Source organism: Podarcis bocagei (genome assembly GCF_964188305.1).
Source record: "Podarcis bocagei genome assembly, chromosome: 4".
NCBI lineage: Eukaryota > Metazoa > Chordata > Lepidosauria > Squamata > Lacertidae > Podarcis > Podarcis bocagei.
This window is the reverse complement of record NC_138128.1, coordinates 81830046-81845845: the sequence shown is the minus strand read 5'-3', so window position 1 is coordinate 81845845 and position 15800 is coordinate 81830046. Positions and strand designations below refer to the sequence as shown.

Below are 15800 nucleotides of genomic sequence, written 5' to 3'. Positions count from 1 at the left end.
TTTCTGCTCCCTTCTGGATTTCAGTACCTAGAATTCCTAAAAGGAAGGCTTCTGGTTGTTGTTTTTTTAAAGAAATTGTTATTTTAGACACACACACCCCACAACTCTTTGTTTTATATGGGTTTGGGTCTGCTTGTTGCTAAGTCTTCTGGTGTTGTTGTTCCTCCTCGCCAATAAGTAATATTAGCAACATTTCTCAAAGGGGGTGGGCGGGCTACATCTTTCTAACTGTGTGGCAATGGGCAGTTTTGTTGACTATGGTCTAAAGTAGTCTGGCCCCTTGCTCATTCATAGAACAGTTAACCATCACTATACAAACCCTCACCCCACCCCAAATAAAATGCCTGTGAAACCAATTTTTTTAAAAGGGGGAAAAAGATGAGGCTTTTTAGAAATTGGATGGCAGTGTAAGGGTTAACGTCTTCTCATTCATTTCTGGCACACAGTCTCCTATTCTTTCCATGTTTCACTGCACAACCTTGTCAGACATTCTGAATGAATGAGACTTCAAAGGTGGGTAAAGTGCGGGGAGCTAAGAGTGAGTGACATTTAGAATGTTTAATTGAAATGATGTATCACCAAGCCGTCTTTACTGCAAAAATAAGACACTCAAAGAAGAGGGACAGGAATTCCTGCATTTCAGGTGTGTCTCTTTTGGTCTGGATGTATAAAGCTTAAAGTTATTTCATGGCCTACAGTCTCAGACTTTTTGCTTTGTTTTCATCACACACTTTCAACCAAAAATGGAAAACTTACCGAGATTGAAATAATCTTATAAAATTGATTGAATACTAATTCACATAGAACAAACTAAAGTTGTAATGATAAATTCTAATACTGTATACATATATCAATCCACACTGGGAAGTCTTTATAGCATATATAATCACTGGCGGACAACGGTGGGGGCGGGGGCGGCAGGTCGCCCCGAGTGCACCCCTGGGATGTGCGCCACATGCTGCACACACCCAGGGACATGCACTGCTTGCTGCGCAGCCCTGAGATGCACCCCCCCCCACGAGCAGTGCATCACGCCCCCTGGGACGTGCGCCATCTACACCCCCGGCTGTACGTTGTTCCCGGTGCCGGAGCAGGTAGCTTTGCCACTGTATAGAATGGGGGGAGTCAGCAATATCAAATGCAACACGATGGCCAGAAACAATTACAATGTGAAAAACTTTATCAACTAATTCAAAACATCAAAACTAACAAACTGAAGTCTCTGAAAGTCTCTGAAAGTCCTTAAATGAATCACGGTGCCAGATTTTACCCAGCGGAGAGCAAGCTGTGAAGCTTTGTATAATCAGCAAATGTCCGATTCTGATGTTCAACTCTGAACCCTGCTGAACAGTGTTTCCGGATAACAACTACTGTTTGCTGAATTCTTCATCAGCCAATTAGTTCAACACTCGTGAGTAGAAAGATATATAATTTCTTCATTAACCAATCCTTTTTCAAATAGATATAATATACATGAGAATGAGAAATACTCTGGAACAATGCTCATGCTTCGCCACTGTATAGAATGGGGGGAGGGCAGAGAGGCGACCCAATCCAGTTATGTAGCCCAGGATCATAATCACTTTATACAGGCCATAAAGGTTCCAGTTCTCCAACATATCAGTCCTTGGAGACACTCAGCTAAAACTGCTTTGCACAGTGAGCCTAGAAGAAAATAATTTAGCTGCACCACTTCAGTTGTCGCTTTCAACGCTTAATTTCTCAAGCCTCAAATTCTTTCCTCAGAATTCCTTTGATATCTTCATCACCACTTCCTTCTAATAATTGTAAGCTCTGATGGCTGACTGCTGGCAGATTTGAAATCAAAATAGTGAGCTATGGAGCTGGTTTGGAGGTTCTAGCGGGGGAGCGCAGCTATCATATACCCTTGACCGAAGAACGGTACACTCCTTCTATCTGGGATGGTCGTCCTCTTCCACCAAGCGCGCAGCTTCGGGAGGGATGCACATGGAGCAGTGAGGGAGGAAGGGGACACCCGCCAAGCCAGCTAGATCAGCCGAATCAACCCTGGCGATCAATGGGGTGACAGATGTAGCAGCCAGATTGCCCTCACATCCAGTGAGCTATGGAGAAGTTCAGGTCAGTAAACAGACAAACACAAAACAAAGAGGCCCAAAGTACACAGACCCAGCCCCTCAAAAGAGCCCAATGAAGACTGATGAAAATGGAGATGTGAGGCATTCTTTATTAAGAATATCACACCGCTGAAAAGCCTATAGAATAATGGTGAAGCATGCAGCATGGTAGTCAACTAAGCTGTATTCAGCGTAAACCCATTGAAATGGACAATTGTGGCTAAGCTAGACCCATTAGCTTCAATGGGTCTTCTCTGAATAAAGCTTAGTTAAATAAAACCCACAATGTTGTATTTGTATTGCATGTTTAATTTAGCTTCATATGGCATAATGCCTCATTTTCGTGTAGTGATAACAAGGCATTTAGTTCACAAAATGGCCATATGTTCTGCTAAGAAAATGAACTGATGACTCTTATTATCTTAAGTACAGAAACAATTATTGAAATGTTTTCTTTTGCTTAAAATTATTATCGGAGTAAGATTACCGTGATTAACAAAGCAACTGGGCTCTGAATAATATTGGATTGATTTCCTATGGATTACTGTGCTGTACCAAAGCTGAAATATTTTGAGCTGATGTTCTTAGAGGAGTGGGAATCAACAGTGCTGCAATTTTTGGGGGGGAACCTTGTTTTCCATCCCATCACCTTCATTATGGTAACCCCATAATCTTCAGTTGTAATTCCCCAGGTCCAAGGGGAGGATCTGCTCCCAACACGGACAAGGATTTTTTTTGTTTATTTCATATTTTTTAAAAGACAGAATAAAATCTCATTCTTGCATCCTGATCAATGTATCACTTCAAGGATGTTAAGCATTACTCATAGCTCCAAGAGACGTTCTGTCTGCTTTTGTAAACATTACAAAGATGTCTAAATCTGTGCTATTAATACAAATTAAATGCCCTGCTCCTGCTTTTCCATCTGCTAAGTTTCTCGGTATGCCTGTGAAATGTTCCCCATGTTGCTGCGAAAAAGGACCAAGCATCAGCCCTCTTCTTTCCTTTCCTTTCACTTCCTTATAAGAAGCTGCCTTTCCAGTGACTCAGACCATTGGTCCATCTGGCTCAGAACCACCTACTTTGACTGTTAGCAGATTTTTCAATGATCAGTCATGTGGTGGTCTTTATCAGCCATGCTATCTTTAACTGGAGGTATCGGGGACTGGAACCTGGCACAATAGGAAAGAAGCACAAAATTGAGCAGTTCGCTTTGGATCAGCGATGGATCTGGGTATCCTTATTTCTGCACTGTCGCAATATATAGTAAGGGGAACGAAGTCTTTTCTATAAGGCATTTGTTAATCAGAGTCTAAATTAAGATTCACAACTTATTGGAAGATTATTAAAATATGGAATGTAATATTAAATTGCTACCCCCCCAAAATATATATATATTAATAGCATGCAATGTACTTCTGATCTGACTGTGTAAGATAACGGCTGACCTTGATATATAACTATGATTCTGTTTGGCGATAATTGTGAAAACCCTAAATAGTTGGGAGGAAGCTTGTCTAAAGGACCATCTTCACCCATATTTATTTGTCCTATTTGATTATTAAAATATTTATAGGCTGCTCCATTATATAAAATATCTAGGCAATGTACAGGTACAATGAAACAAAAAGTATCACCAAAAAACCAATATGAAGCCATTATCTTTCCATTTTATTAAGATAAACTAGAGAAGCTGGCAGGCACTTTTTCTTTTTCTATTTTTTTTTTACATAGGTTCAGCTGTTTCTCAAGGTATAATCACAAAACGTGGCACAAGGGTTCTCAAGGTGGGAGCAGCAGACTTTGTCACTGAATACTGGGGGCCATTTTAAATCAAGTTGGTGGACTTAAATATGACTTTGATGTGACTTATTTGGAATAAATTTGGACACCACTTGAGATATCGCCACCAAACTCAACATGAGGGTTGCTAAAGTGCAGGCGGCAGTCTTCATTGACTTTTAGGTGCTGGGCACCATTTTGATTCAGGATGGTGGGCTGAAATTTGACTGTGTTGTGACCGCCCATTTTTGGGGTGGGATGAGTCCAAACTCACAGATTGCATTGTGCATTTAAATATCACGGTACTTGTGAGTTTTTACAAATCCCCAATCTGGGCACTCCCCACTAATTTTAAAGAAAGAAATAGTATTAATGCTGAGGTAAAGAGTGGTTGTTTTCGGTGATTGATCCTTGGGTGACCTTCTGTCATACACATGCATATTTCTGTGCACAGTGATGCAAATATTCTTTGAGTGAGGTTGGCATTAAAGAATAACCTTTTTTCATTATGCACTGGCATTGTGGTAGTCTTTGGCTGCTGAAATGATTAGTTTTGATGTAAATACAGGGGTTTTCTTTTAAAAAATGTACAGAGTCATTCTGTGAACCAGCTGTCTGCCTGGAGGCTGCTTTTTATTTTTCATTTTTTTACATTTATTAGTAAATTTGGATCAGCTGTCCACAGTCAGATTGAAGGATACAGATTGCATTTGAAAAGCAGTCAAAATCATTTGTTTCTATCGTAATTTTCCCCACTTCCCATTAATTTCCCATGCTGTAGGCACTGGCAGTTGCAGTACAGTCTGGCTATGTATAGTAGATATAATACTATAATGCCAAAAGGATTTCCTGTACAAAAATAAAAGTGCAAGGGTTCCTCCCCCCTTTTCTAGTTTATGAATGATTTCCATGTGTGGAAACTCCTAAAAGGGCAATAAAGGTCAAAAGCAGTTGAAGAAGGGAGTTAAAATTTCACATATTCATTTGTATGAATAATCAAGTTTGGGGGTGGCAGCCTTCTGTTTTAAGTATAAGGTGTGAACGTTTCATTTACCAGCTGCAATTAGTAGCTAATTGTTGGGAAAAAAAACACTTGGAAGGGAGATAAGGGGTTTATTAAGATGTCAGAGGGCAGGGGTTGGGGTATTTTTTTCAGTGTGGGAGGTGGTTTTGTGCAAGCACACACACACACACACACACACACACACACACACGCATCTTCTGGAAGAAAGAAAACTTCCTTTTTTGTTTGTACATTCTTTTCAGAAGTTAGTGAAAGTTACTTATCTCCATAGTGCTCCAGTATGTTTTATTCACACTAAAATGTTTATTTTTTCATGAAGCAGAGAAGAAAAATATTCCTCAGCACATGAGCAAAGAGACTGCAAAACAATACTGTGTTCTTGGAAATGCAGCTTAGAATAGCCTATTGTTAACCCATCTTTCCCCTCTCCTTAACTGTTACCTTCATCCTGAGAGTGGCTGGGGAAGCCCAGCCAGATGGGCGGGGTATAAATTATTATTATTATTATTATTATTATTATTATTATTATTATTATTATTATTATTATTATCACCCTATTTCTTGGAATTGTAGGACTTCTTTCTCTCTGCCATCCTCCTCCAAAAATACTCGTGTCAGAATTGACCAACTGTAGAGACTAGTTTTTATTCAAGGAGATTTCTATTAATGTGTTTTTGAATGTGTGTCAATTTTGTATCAACATTGCACAGGAGATGTGGAAATAAAAGCATGTGAATTTGACCCTCATCTGACTATTCTCAAGGGGCATTCTGGATTTATGTACATATTCACACTTGAAACAGCCCTTATAGCACCAGTGAGTAAGCATGGTGATATTCTGGACAACCTGCAATATTCTCTTGGGTTGTTCTTTTTAAAAAAGAAAGGGGAGGAAAGCAGGCATATCTCAACTTGAACCTTTCTTGTCTCATTGAATGATACATTTAGCAAAAGTGTTAACATCTCTGTGTGCTGTGTGCTAAACATGGCAAAATAAAAACAGAAAGAAATACAAGACCGTGGTTAGCAGACAATCCCAACGTGCTTGGAGCTATATTGAGTGGGGATTTTGGAGGAGACTGATGCATCTGTTATATCAGAATCATTTTTAAGATAATTTGCAAATGCCTTTCAAGGACAAGAACTTCCTGAAAAATACAACAAATAGTATCACATACATTGGGGTACAGAGCATACAATGTCAGCTTTCTGAGGTGGGGGAAAGGAATATCACCAATATATGTGCTTTGCTTCTTCTGAAACATGAAAGCTGCATGCTTATTGTTGCCAATATGTTTCAGAATATAATCACTAAATGGAGAACTGGATAAAGAAGCTGATGCTTAATTGAGCCGATGACAAATAATAATTCACATGTGATTCTCAAGAATGATTCAGCTCTGCATGAAGAAAAAAAAAATCAAATCCATTTTTGTGGATAAACAGCCTGAACATGAAATGCTAACGCTGGACAGATTTTGCTCAAACGCAGTGGGGAATCACAAGAAAAATACTATGGAAACAGACAATCCCTTGCTGTGTGTTGGCATTTTAAAAACTTCCTGTGTGGCAGTGGCTCTAACAGCTTGAAGACCCAATCATGAACACACTCCACCCATGTTTAATGTTGCCATGGTCTTGCAATTTTAGAAATTCAGAGGAGAATTTGTGAGCAGGTAACATTCGTCGTAATCCTTGACTCACTGGGCAGTTGAGATTTACAGAATGCTGGCCATCACAGAGTTGTTTATTTATTGCTTATATGCCACCTTTTAATTCAAGATTTTCAATGGTGGAAGACTCTCAAAGGAGTATCTTTGATTGCCGCCACAGGAACATGATGTCTGTGGCCAGTGCAGGGAGGAGTGAGAAAATGAGCATAGGAGATTAGTACTGGGTTGAATTAGGCAACAACTTTATTGATTACAGGTAAGAGGTAGCTTTTGCTAAGGCACTGGGCATCTACTCAGCATCAGGCAGCCTGCATACTGGCTGATAGGAACCCAGCAGGACTGGCCCTGTACTGGGGAGTCACCCCCAACACGGAGCAGGTACCACGACTCCAAGGCCAAAACTGGTGTGCAAAAGAGACCAAACAAGGGATGTGGCTTGGGGAGAGTTCCATAAGCCAGATTTTCTTGAGGCGCAGGTCAATTTGTGTCCAGGACAGCTGTCTACCGGCTCCATCTGGTACGCTGGCTGAGACCCAGCTACCTGCTGCACACTGTCTTGCCAGAATGGTACATGCTTTGGTTATTTCCTGCTCGAACTATTGCAACATGCTCTTTGAAGGTGACTTGGAAATTACAACTGATCCAGAATGTGGGAGCTAGACTGGTGAATGGGAGTGGCTGCCAGGACCATATAACACTGGTCCTAAAGGATCTTTACTAGCTCCCTGTACATTTCTGAGCACATTTCTAAGTGCTGGTCCTGACCTTTAAAGCCGTAATTGGCCTCAGCCCAGTATACCTGAAGGAGCGTCTCTACCCCCATCATTCAGCCCGGACACTGAGGTCCACCTCCAAGGGCCTTCTGGTGGCTCTCTCATTGCTCGATATGAAGTTAAAGGAAACCAGGCAGAGGGCCTTCTCAGGAGTGGTGCCCACCCTGTGGAATGCCTCCCATCAGATGTCAAGGAGATGAGTAACCACACAACTTTTAGAAGACATCTGAAGGCAGCACTGTATCATGAAGTTTTTAATGTTTGACATCTTACTATGTTTTTATATGTTTTGGAAGCTGCCCAGGGGGCAGGGGGAAACCCAGCCAGATGGATTGGGTATAATAATAATAATAATAATAATAATAATAATAATAATAATAATAATAATAATAATAATTAGGAGCCTAAGCACCCCACCTGCCTTATGTGCTACCCTTTATGACCTACATCTGAGACCATTGAGCTGAGCCTACACATTTTGATTTTAAAGATGAAGACAATGATTCTCCCATATTATTTGCTCCCTGTGTCTGGTCATCGGCAGTATGTTGCCTCCAAACACAAAGTTGCCATTTAGTTATCGTGGCTGGATTCCACAAACTTGTCTCTTGTGGCCAGAGAATTCCAATTATGTGCAGCTTGAAAAAGAATGTTCCCTCTCTATCTCATTCCCTTCCTTGCAGGGCAGGCAGAGGGCTGAATTATTGCTCCTGCCTTCTTTCCAAAGCATTTTTATGCACTTGATGTAAATTTTACCTGTTTTGCATGGAATCCGAGCCGCGTAAAATGACTAGCTCGACATTATTTGTTTCTTAGGGACTCTGAGCTGCACATGGATAATCATAATAATGCCCAAGCTCCCTGCCGTTTGCCACTGTGGCAGCTCATCTTCTTTGCAGTCATAAAAGGCAATAAGTAGGTTTTAACTTTAATGACAACATAAGTCAGATCACTTGGTGATGCAGCCTTCCCTGTGGCTGTGGATGCCTTCCGCTGCTTTTGTCGGGTGCTTCTGTTGGCTAAAGTGGAATCAAAGTTTCTCTGGGGACAAAATCCTGAGAAATTTTCTGAGATTTGTCTTTTGTTCACCCCTCCCCTTCAGAAGCTGTGCTGTTCCCACTACTAATGGTGAGCCCCATCCCTGAAACAGCTGGAGAATTTCTTCTACCCCTGGAGAAACTCTGTGAAATGGTCATCCTGGCAGGGAAGGAGCTGCTCACTGAAGCTGAGCTGTGCTTGACTGTGCTTGGCCTTCTCCCACCCCCGATTTTTTTTAGACACTGGGGAAGCCTGCCTCCTCCCAAAAAATATGGGAGGGGGGAGAAACTGGCATATTTTAATTTTTTTTTGTAAAATCTCCTGGAGCCTCATGTGGTACAGTCCACATGGGATGCAGGTGGCGTTGTGGTCTAAACCACTGAGCCTCTTGGACGGTTCTAATCTCCATGACGGGGTGAGCTCCCATTGCTCTGTCCCAGCTCCTGCCAGCCTTGCAGTTTGAAAGCACTCCAGTGCAAGTAGATTAATAGGTACTGCTGTGGCAAGCAGGTAAACAGCGTTTCCATGCGTTCTGGTTTCCATGACAGTGTTCCATTGCTCCAGAAGCAGTTTAGTCATGCTGGCCACATGACCCAGAAAGTTGTCTGTGGGCAAACACTGGCTCCCTCGGCCTGAAAGCCAGATGAGTGACATAACCCTACAGTCGCCTTTAATTGGATTTAACCACCTGGGGGTCCTTTATCTTTACCTTTTACAGTCCAGGAACAATTTCCCCACCTCATTTTTGGCTTGGGTCATTAATACATCCACATGACAGTTTAAAAACAGGCAGGCAGTTAACAATAAATAAATTACTGTAGGGGTACCCCTTACCATTGTTATCTTACTTTATGTCTTTTAAAGTGAAGTTTATACCTTGGTGCATGAGTTTATATTTATTTCTGAAGGAATGGATTTGGCTGAAAGGAATTATGTCATTGGTTTGCAAAGTCATCAGATGGAAATGATATGGAGGCATGTGTGCATTTGAGAGTGCTTTACTTAAACAGTAAATTGGGACCCTGGGGAATCCCTGGAAGTGCTAATGTGCCATTAGAGAAATCTTAAAATAACTCAAGTTACTTTATCTGAAAGGGAATATGAACAAAGGAAGGATCGTGTTTGGGTGCTACCACCAGGGAAATCACTCTTCTGTCAGATACTCTGGAGCATATTTACTAGAAAAACTATTCAGCGACAAAAGGAATTTGGCATTTAATCAGAATATATACTCGGGAAGGTTTTATACATAGTAAAATAGTAATGTTGGTGCTCAGAAGTACTGATAAACATATGCAATATTGATGTGAATGTGCTCCTGTAGCCTAGTTGGTTATCAGACTTTCCAGCTTGAGGGAACGCTTTGCATGTTGATTTGTTTGCTGAGGAGCCTCTATAGATATGCCAAAGAATCATCTACATGTTATATGACCTATAAAGCCTTCTATGGCTTAGGTCCAAGCTATCTGAAAGCTATCTGTAGTACCTCGTTGAACCTGCCTGGATTTTGAGATCTTCAGGCGAGGCTCTTCTCTCAGCCCTGCCACCCTCAAAGGCACACTTGGTAGGGATGAGGCAGAGGGCCTTCTTAGTGGCTGCCCCCAGACTTTGGAACATCCTCCCTAGAGAAGCTGGTTCCCTCCTTATTGTCCTTCCACCAGTCTTGCTCCAACAGGCTTTTGGGAACTGACAGCTTTCGATGAAAAGGCTTGTGCCATAATGTGTTGTTGGTTTTTTTGAAATTATTTGTATGGTTTAAATAGATGATTTATTTTTTTTAAAAAAGTGTGTGTGTGTGTAGTTTTGCTTCTAGCTATGCTTAATTCTACTTTAATGGTTTTTTATGTTCTTATTTTTATCTGTGAGCCGCCTTGAATCCCAGGCAAAAGTAAAGCTTCCAACTAACTCTACTAGATTTTTTAACACTGCTGCTCTAGCAAAGAACAAGAAGCAATAAACAAAACTAGTTCCTTCCTTCAACATCCTTCCCTCAGAGCACCAGGATTGGAGAGCCCTGATAAAATCCATCTGATTACCGGCTAGTCCTATCAATCACAAAGGTGCAGAAATATCATTTAAAGCTCAGTTTCCCAGGAAGCTGTGCCCATTATCACAGTCAGTACTTATTTTGCTTTGATGGAGCTACATCCTTCCAGACTAGAGATGTGCATTTAATTTTAGTTAATACAATGACGAAAATGGAATTAGTCAATTTGATTTTGGCTATTGCATTAACTAAAACTAAATAGAAAGCAAGCAAGATTTAATTTCCATTTAACTATTATGTCACAGCTGCCTGCCCTTGGAAAGTCTGGGATGTAAAGTCTGCAGCAATTTTAAGTCAGAGGGTAGGGGCAGGAGGGGGTAAAGCAGGAATTACAAGGATTAGCATCCCTGCTGGGCAACTTGTATTGCAAGCACACAAAAGAAATCCTGTCACAGAGCCATAGCTGTCAACTTTTCCCTTTTCTTGCGAGGAATCCTATTCGGAATAAGAGAATTTCCCTTTAAAAAAGGAAAAAGTTGACAGCTATGCACAGAGCTGGGGCCACAGTTTGGTAATACACAGGTGGGGCACTGTAGAATCTTTACCACAAATGACTGTTGCTTTGAGCTCCAGTGTACTAATTTGGATACAAAATAACTTTGCTGATTTTCCCCTCTGGGGGTCTGCTTCCCGAATCATACTGCCATTGCAAGCACCCTCATTTTGCCTGCGTGTTTCATTCCTATCACTCTTTCTGACCGCCAGTGATAGCATCTCTCTCTATTGTGTCAGCCTGCTTTCTGACCTGACAGTGATTTTCCTACTGAGGAACTAGCAGGTGTTAATTATTGGGGATGGCAAAGGATCAGAGAGGCAGCTTGAGAAGGGTTGGGATTGTTTTCCTAGACAAAGAGCGGGGAACTGGATTGGGCCACTGGGCCAGACCTTCCTTCCACTTAACCACCTAACATCACCATGATACCAGGTGAAGTTTTTTCCTTTGCAAGCTGGCTGGATAGAAAATGTTGTATCCCCCACTTCCGGTTTGATTTCAGATTTCATGAGCAATGAAATATGGATTACAAACAGCTGCTGATCAGGACTTGCTATAAGCTACCCTACCTGCTGTCAGGTGAGGGATAGATGGGCATGGTTTGGGGAAAATGGCTCTGTGGACCAGAGGTTCTGCACCACTGCCATTGAGAATATTGAAAACCAAATCAAAAACAAATGTCTGCATCTAAAATTGAAATCAAGACTTGAAACAACAGCAAGCTCATTCTCAGAGTGTGGATTCTTATGTTGCCAAAGGGCACCTTCCTTACACAAGGAGGAAGTAACAGCAGGCAATCCTTGACAGTCTTGAATTGAATTTCACATTCCACGCGGCTGCATCCTCCACTAAATGCTGTCCACTTGGCCTGCTTAGTTTGTATTTTATTTAAGCATTATTGCCGGACTGCAAATTATATACAAAATTGCTGCCAGCAATGTTAATTGGTTGGACGCTGTGCTGGAAATGATGTATTCACGAGAACAATATGCTGGAATGATGGGGTGAAATACTGTCATGGCATCCCACTATACTGTGAATCTATATTACAGCCAATTTTTTATTAGTAAAATTAGAGACTGAGGAGTTGAAACCTACTGGAAAACACATAATCTGACCTCATCAGCAAGGAACAACTTTTGATGGTGGGTTTTTGTGTGTGTGAAGAAGGGCTGTTTTGAATAGGTGGTGAGGGATAAATTGGGTTGAATTAGGGTTGCCATATATATTAAAAAAATAACCGACATTATATTTCTATTGACTTGCCAGGACAAAATGGCACCTTTCAGAAACCCCCCCCCCATGTCAATTCCACCTTTGAAATCCCAGTAATGTCTTCCACTGCCTCCCGCAGTTTGGTCAAACTCATGCTGGTAGCTTCAAGAACACTGTGCAACCATCTCGTCCTCTGTCGTCCCCTTCTCCTTGTGCCCTCAATCTTTCCCAACATCCAGGGAGCCTTCTCTTCTCATGAGGTGGCCAAAGTATTGGAGCCTCAGTTTCAAGATCTGTCCTTCCAGTGAGCATTCAGGGCTGATTTCCTTAAGAATGGATAGGTTTGATCTTCTTTCAGTCCATGGGACTCTCAAGAGTCTCCTCCAGTACCATAATTCAAAAGCATCAATTCTTCGGTGATTGACCTTCTTTATGGTCCAGCTCTCACTTCCATACATCACTACTGGGAAAACCATAGCTTTTACTATACAGACCTTTGTTGGCAAGGTGATGTCTCTGCTTTTTAAGATGCTGTCTAGGTTTGTCATTGCTTTTCTCCCAAGAAGCAGGCGTCTTTTAATTTTGTGACTGCTGTCATCATCTGCAGTGATCATGGAGCCCAAGAAAGTAATCTCTCTCACTGCCTCCATTTCTTCCTCTTCTGTTTGCCAGGAGGTGATGGGACCAGTGGCCACGATTTTAAGGTTTTTTTATGTTGAGCTTCAGACAATAGTTTGCGCTCTCCTCTTTCACCCTCATTAAGAGGTTCTTTAATTCCTCCTCACTTTCTGCCATCAAAGTTGTAAAGCACTTTTTCTTTGCCAATGTAGCTGAGTCCCAGCCTTTTGGGTAGGCCTCCCTATTCAACAGGGGCTGCTGACCTTGATATGAAACCCTGGAATTGGTATTTACTGTATCCATGCCCCATACTCAACATGTGAGAGGAATCTAATTACATTTGAGTAAGCCTGTAAACTCGCTTACTTTTTACATGCCACTTGCTGAGGCACAGAAATGGAAGTGATTTCCACTTGTTTGTTTCCCATAAAAAATGCTAATGAGTAGATTATGCACAAATGTCTTGGGGTTTTGATGGTAATGGGATGATTGCCACTGACATGTCAAGCCACACATGGCTGGTTTATTGTTTTATGTTTTCTAATCGTCTGTTGGAACAGAGAAGCGGCAAACAGGAGGAGATAATGTAGCATAAAACTTTTGTTTTAAAGCTTCCTCCATTTACTTGCTCAGTTGTTGTTTTTTAGATTTCCCATTTAGCTGCATTAGTCTCATTAAATGCACACCTGTTACATTAAAAAAAAAACAAAGCTGAATACGCTTTAGCCAACGTCTCCAGCCTGTTGGTCTTTGTTTTGATTTTAGCTTTTATATTAATCCTAATGATACTTTTCCCAAGTTAACTTTACACTGTGAAGTGCCAACTAAACAGAAACAGGCACACATGCGCATGTACTTCTTTTAAAAAGCACTACCTCCATGGAAAATTTCAGAATGAGTGCTAGGGGGCTTGTTTTTTTTTTGGGGGGGGGGTTGTTTTGTTTTTTTATGAAAGAGGAGAGTGAGTGATTAATACCTTTATTTTGCATTAGAAGAAGCATGGTAGAATTGAACAAACGGGTGCTTCATATGGTGCTACAGAAACTTACTCTAATTCACCTCAGCTAAATGGAAACAAAACAACTGAAACTGTTCATCAATTTGTTTAAATTAGGGCTAAGCCAAAACCTAGTGCAGGGTAGGTTTTACAAAATTTCCTCCACATTGTTTCTTTCTTTATTTTGCCACCACCACATCTGTTGTCCAGAAAGTGAAGGCAATTCTGCTCTAATTTTGATGCCATTCCTTCCCCCAACAAAGTCCAAAGTCAAGAGAGGAAACACTGTGATTTGGCATCATGAAAATTGTGTACCATCATCACAAAGTGTTGTCTTGAAACAATCCATTTTTGTGGATCTTTGAAATTTTAGATACTTATACAAGTTAAATAAATTTTCCAGTCAAAATACACAGTTTGACTTCCTGACTTCTATGGTTTCTTATGTTTACATTTTCAATACTGCATCTTCCCTTAAGTCCATTTATTAATTACTCCAAATGTTTTCCATCATACATATATTTAACTGCTTGTTTTAAGTTAGTCCTGCTAATGAACTTAGTTGTTTACATTTCCCCCCCAGATAATCTACAAATCTTCCCCATTCTTTGTTGAAAATTCTTTCTTATTCTTCTAGTAAGTTTTGCCATCTCAGCATTAATTTGATCTGCCACTCCTCCTTGGTTGGGACTGTATCTTCTTTCCATCTCCCATGAAGCTATCCAAGTGACAGCAGTGCTCTGTTGGGAATAAATGGTGCCTGTCAGTAATCAGAAGCACAGTTGCCACTTGCCACCGAACAAACTGATCAGGAAATCACACAATTCAAAGTTTTAAGTTGCTATTAGCGAAACACGATCTTCACAGACTTGGTTGAGTTTCAGGCCCTGTTGGTCTTACTCCATGAAATCAGTCGTCGAGACTAAAAGTCTGCACTTCCCCATAGCCATCTATGTTTCTTCCTCTCCAGGGTTTCTTTCAAGTGATCAGAGACTGCACCTCTGTGCAGCCAGCCTTTGCTCCTCCTGTTTCATACCTCTCCTGGTTCTGGGAGTCAGGGAGGGAGGAGAACTTGATGCAGCAGTGGGGAGGAGACACCCATGACTCTTCACTAGCCAGACCCATCTCTGCCTCTTGACCTCCCTCTTCCCACTCACCTGCTTCAGCTTCTGCCTCTGATTCTGGACTTTTCTCTGCCACAGACTTTCCCAACTCACTGAACCCTGTTAACCCTTAAGCTTCTGACACCTCTTCCCAGTCTGACCACTCATCGTTGCCCCATCATCACTCCCCGGGCTCTGAGGCTTCTTCCCTTGGGGGTCCCCCAACTTGTTCCCCCTCTGTGTCCATACAGTTCATGACTTACCAAAACTACCATTGTTGGTAAGTTTGCCCCACAAATTTGCATCATGTGAATAAGGCCTTTTAAACTGAAGGCGCATTTCAGTTCTTCCCCAAATGGTCCTGAGTGGCATCACCATGGAGGCAAAACTGAATGATTTTGCACACCCAAAATGTTTTATTTACTGATGCCAAGTGGCACCAGCATTATGCTAGATGCAGCGTCATTCATGGATTCACCATGCGGTCATTATAACACAGGAAGCTTTCTTATACTGAGTCAGATAGCTCTGTATTGTATATACACCATATGATGGTGTGAGAAACACACAGGACTCTCACCTTTATACAGAAGGTCGTATGCTAACCACAGAATAGTCAGAGGTTTATACACACAGAAACACCCCATTCTAGCCCTCCAAAACCACTCAGGGATTCCTGGCAAGTATGGCCTGGCATGTGTGGCCCCCAGGCACCTCAACCCTATCTAGAGTTACCAGCAATTGAATCTAGGACCTTTTGCATGCAAAACATGCTTTACTCACCAAGTTTCATCCTCTTTGCCTAGATATCTGTGCTAGGTGACTTCACACAATGCAGCTTATTCAAGACAGGGAGGGGAATCAATGGAAGCAGCAGCAGCTAGTGGAAACCAAGAGCTAAACCTTTTTTTCAGAATATTATCAGAGATGAATCTAAAAAA

General features: G+C 41.4%; 1 protein-coding gene across 2 annotated transcripts in view; it reads left to right on the top strand.

Annotated features, from left to right (window-relative positions):
- Positions 1-15800, top strand: part of NRG3 (neuregulin 3) — a 620711-nt gene that overhangs the window by 480163 nt on the left and 124748 nt on the right. The gene's annotated exons all lie outside the window — the stretch shown is intronic.